The 5,048-nt window shown below is 40.6% G+C and overlaps 1 pseudogene; it reads left to right on the forward strand.

Moving 5' to 3' along the window:
- Nucleotides 1-2,278: 2,278 nt before the first annotated feature.
- LOC130880695 (fructose-bisphosphate aldolase A-like) lies at nt 2,279-2,976 on the forward strand (annotated as a pseudogene).
- The last annotated feature ends 2,072 nt before the right edge of the window (nt 2,977-5,048 follow it).

Genomic DNA, 5,048 nt, shown 5'->3' on the forward strand with positions numbered 1-5,048 from the left:
CCTGTCCTACTGCTCACAAACTGAGTCTTCTGTTAATAGGATATCTTCATATTCATCTCAAGTACAATTAAATTGAGGCAGTGCCTTTTGTAGTGGGTTCAATGGTGTGTACTTTGTGCATAGCCAATAGAGGGGGACATTTGAAGGAAAAGAAAGATTGATTTACTACCAAGAGTGTCTCCAACATACGAGTCATGTCTGAAATCCCACCGCTGCTCCTTCTCTTCCCTGCTGTGTGACAACATCTTGTGATTTTTAAAGTCCTCCAAGCAGTTCAGCATGTCCAGAAAGCTCGTGTGATCCTGGTAGGGAGGGTGTGTTGAGTTGGCAAACAGAAATTCCTTCCTTCTTTTTCCAGAAACACCAGAGAGAGTCCAGTGTAACCTAAGCCACACTGAAAGCAGAATAAAACAGCACAAAGCAGACAGTGTAAAAAAAAAAATCTATGTTCAATATGCCAGTTCTGTGGTGATCTTTTGTTGTTATTATTGTTTTGTTTTGTTTTGCAGGAGTAGGCTACTTACTAAGCACATACAATAATAGCTGATCTTGAAAACATTATGCAAATGAAGGAATTCAATTACAAAGACCATATGTTACCATTCAGAATATCTGAAGCATCTCAGACTAACCTATAGAGACATGGAAAGCATATTAGTGACTGCATGGGCTGGGAGTTGGGAGTGGGAGTAAGGGCCCTTGATCCTCATGGAAATACTCTATACTTGTATGTTTGCTGCAAAACTCTGTGTATTCAGTAAGAGCCACTATGTTGCATGACTCAAATTGGTGGAATATATAGTATGTGAGTTGCATGACAATTAAGCACAAGCAATGCAATGCTGGAAGATTCCAGGTTTATATTGCCTCAGATACTGAGTTGGGTAGGTCTCCAAGTTGCATACAAGGGCCTCTTAAACATGCTCCAAGGGTGGTTATTTTAGCCAGGGAAGGTGTGTGTGTGTGTGCGCGTGTGTGTGTGTGTGTGTGTGCGCGCGCGCGAGAGAGAGAGAGAGAGAGAGAGAGAGAGAGAGAGAGAGAGAGAAGAAAGAGTGTGTGTGTGAGAGAGAGAAAAGAGAGAAAAACCTTAGGTATACAGTATATAAAATAGGTAATCAAATCAAACATAAATGACTTTGATCATAAATTTATTTGAAAACAAGTCATGGACAGGCATATAATTTTGCCACATATTAAACATGAAAGCCCACATGTATGTTAATTGGGTGGATTTGCTTGTTTGCTCTTCCAGAAAGGATTAAATTCTGGCTGACTACTTCACATGGTCATATGGTCCTAAAGCGCCCTCAATACTTCTCAGGATCAATCAATAATTCATGTCATAATTGTCAATGGTGAGAATGCTGATTTTCTTGACATAGCACAAAACAGTAGATTAATGTTCACCATTATTTCATAAATTGTTGGAAATTCTGTCCTAATCCCAATCCTAAACTCAGTGAATGGTATTTTGAATGGAGTCAAATATTCTAAGCACAAGAAAAACTAAAGACATGCCTAGGAATATTCGTAGGAAAGTATGATTACTTTTCTATGATTAAACCTTATGTTTCTGTAAGAGCAAAAAACCTTGAACTTTGAATGAAATCCCTACAGGTCTTAACATATAAAGTCTTTGACCTGAGCCAATGGATTTTAGGCAGTGTTCATTAGTGTTAAGTGGTAGAGGAGTCTACATAGTGCATTCTGGGTGCTCAGAACCAAAGCTGAGGTATAATATCGTTGTGGAACATGTATTCAGGCTGTCACAATACCTCATATTCATAATACATTTGATTTTAAATTAATTTTTATCATTTTGCAATCAGAAACATTTGAGCATAAGTCATTTTTGGTGGATGTCCATATTCAGTAATAAAGAAGCAGAAATGTCAGTTTACATAGTAAATGTCTTAAGCCACTTCCCTACCCCCACCATTGATAGACTTTTTGTTTCCTAGGGACTTGCTACACTGGGGTCACCCACAAGTTATCTCAATATACTCCAACTGCTGAAGGACAAAGAAATAGAGAGTAATCTCCCCATAGACCTTCTACTTGCTTGATTTTCATGGGTGTGTCACCAGGCATAACTTCTTCCCCTATCACTGTGGTATTATTAATTATTTCTTTGAATAGGCTACTTTCTTTTGGAACTCACGCAGATAGGGGTTCTGGTGACACTAGTCATGTTCGCTCCTCAGTCCTTTCGCTCACCCACTGCCATACCTGGCAGACCCATCCCCTCCTGTGGCAAGAACGTGCTGCCACTGGCACTATGCCCTACCCATACCCAGTACTAACCCCAGAGCAGAAGAAAGGGCTGTCTGACATCATTCACCAAATTGTGGCTCCAGGCAAGGGCATCCTGGCTTCAGATGAGTCCACCAGAAGCATTGCTAAGCGGCTGCAGTCCATTGGCACTGAGAACATTGAAGAGAACAGGTACTTCTACCCCCAGCTGCTGTCGACTGTTGATGACCATGTGAACCTCTTTCATGAAACGCTCTACCAGAAGGCACATGGTGGACGTCCCTTCCCCCAAGTTATCAAGTCCAAGGGGGGTGTTGTTGGCATTAAGGTAGATAAAGGCATGATACCCTTGGAAGGAACCAATGGTGAGACCACCACCCAAGTGCTGGATGGGCTTCAGAATGCTGTGCCCAGTATAAGAAGGATGGAGCTGACTTTGCTAAATGGTGCTGTGTGTTAAAGATTGGGGAGCATACTCCTTCAGTCCTTGCCATCATGGAAAATGCCAATGTTCTGGCCTGTTATGCAGGCATCTGCCAGCAGAATGGCATTGTACCCATTGTGGAGCCTGAAATTCTCCCTGATGGGGACCATGACTTTAAGTGCTGTCAGTATGTAACTGAGAAGGTACTGGCTACTGTGTTCAAGGCTCTGAGTGACCACCATGTCTATCTGGAAGGCATACTGCTGAAGCTGAAGTCTCTTCCAGCCCACTGCCAATAAACAACTATTCAAGAGAGGGAAATTATTTCTTTGGAAGGCATTGTTTACTTTTTCCTGACTTCTACTAGACAGAACTTCAGGTTCTCCTAGAGGGGGAAAAAAAGGCCATTGTGTTTGAGTGATTGTTCCTGAATTCATGTTGACTTTAGAGCTCTTCTTAGATATTTGATGTCTTATTCTCTTACTTCTGGTTCTCTTCTCCCCCTCCTCCTCTTCTCCTCTTCCTCTTTCCCTCTTCCCCTATCCTACCACTCCCTTCCCTGTGGTGGCTTGAATGATAATGGCCCCATAGGTTCATGTGCTTCAATGGTTGGTCTCTAGTTGCCACCAACTATTCTGTTTGACGAGAATAAGGAGGTGTAATCTTGTTGGAGAGGGTGTGTCATGGGGCACGGTGGCAGGATGGTGAAGTTTTGAGACTTAAAAAACCTTCCATTATCCCCAGATCAAGATGTGAGTTCCCAGCTGTTCCTGCCATTATGCCTTTGTTCTGGCATCATGGACTCTAACCTCTGAAACTGTAAGCCCAATTAAAGCCTTTCTTTTAAAAGTTGAATTGGTAATGGTGCTTCGTCACAGTAACAGAAAGTATTTTAGGACATCCTCCTCCTCCTCTTTTTCTTCTGTTTTCAATCTATGATCCTCTTCAGTTTCTGGTATAGTAATCTGTTCCATTCATATAATATTCCTTTTATTTCTTCAGTTTATGGTATAGTAACCTGATTCATTCATACAATAGTCCTTTTATTTTAATTTGTCCTCTTTAATAATCACAGTGCCTTTCTATCTATCGTACACCCGTAAATATTTAAATGTATTTCTTGCACGTCATTTTGTTGTGTATGTTTTTAAAATACAAGTGCATATATTTTTAATTACAGGAATTTTCTTATAACTGAATTAATTTTATGATTATTTTAGTCTCTTGCTTCTTGAGCACCATAAAAATTGTGTCTAAATATCATTTATCACGTGATTTGGTCATATGTTTAAAGCAGTCATGTAAGATTAATCATGCTACTATAGCATAAGTTCTTTGAGGAAGAGCATATGGGTGTGATAATGAACCTTGAATATTGTAAGCAAAAACAGGAGAGGAAGGCGGGACAGAATATGCCCAGCTCTTGCACACCTGCTTTCCTTAACTCCTGTCTATGAACTCTGGCAGTAGGTTGTAACTCTTTCTATTGCATCCACCCTTACTGCTGTGGCCTCCCTACCTCCTGACCTGAGCATCCAAGGCTGTTGTAGGAAAGACAGTGAATGTTTTCCATCACAGTCTATCTCTATTGATACAGTCAGCCCTCAAAGTATTTAGAAACAGATTGGCCATGCATAAGCCAAGTGTTTGCTGATAGCTCATTAGTCCCAGATGCTCAAGTTGTTAGGCATTATTTCTGACACCACCTCTCACAGATCTGTATCAAGGCACATTTGTGTAAACATCAGACAGCTTAAAGGAGATTGGGTAGAAATGTGACAAACATTGACATGTTGGATATTTTAATCAAATCATGTTATTGATGGTTTAGCCTCAGTCTACTGTTGCTCACAAGGTATCAGTCATCAAGTAACCTAGGTCCTATCATTTTGAAATGGAAGGGTGTGTTCAGATTGGAAGCTATAGGTTCAACTGTCTCCATCTTCCTTAAAGGAGCAAATTCTAACAGTGATGGGTACAAGAGTTTGAACTGCATTTTCAGAGGGAGACAGCAATGTCCTTTTACTAGCTTTTATTTCCTTTCAAATTCAAATTCATGTATTCTGATTCTTTGAGCTGTCTTTTTATCAGTGAGCACACAGTATTAGGTGAATTTTCTAGAGGCACAAAGCCAATAGAATGTGTACATACCATCAAAGAGGACTTTATTAATTGACTTGCATGATAGGGGTCAGGAGTCTAGCAATGGTTGCCTATATACTGGGCTGAATTAGTTGAGAGCTGAGTTGCTCTTCAGCCTATGAACTGAGTGCCTCAGAAGTTTTAATCTGAATGCCTGGAGGTCCCTGGAGGATTATTAATATTAAATCAACATGGGAATGCTAATGTCAGTGTAAGATCACAGTGGCAG

Source organism: Chionomys nivalis, chromosome 1, assembly GCF_950005125.1.
Source record: "Chionomys nivalis chromosome 1, mChiNiv1.1, whole genome shotgun sequence".
Classification (NCBI taxonomy): Eukaryota; Metazoa; Chordata; class Mammalia; order Rodentia; family Cricetidae; genus Chionomys; species Chionomys nivalis.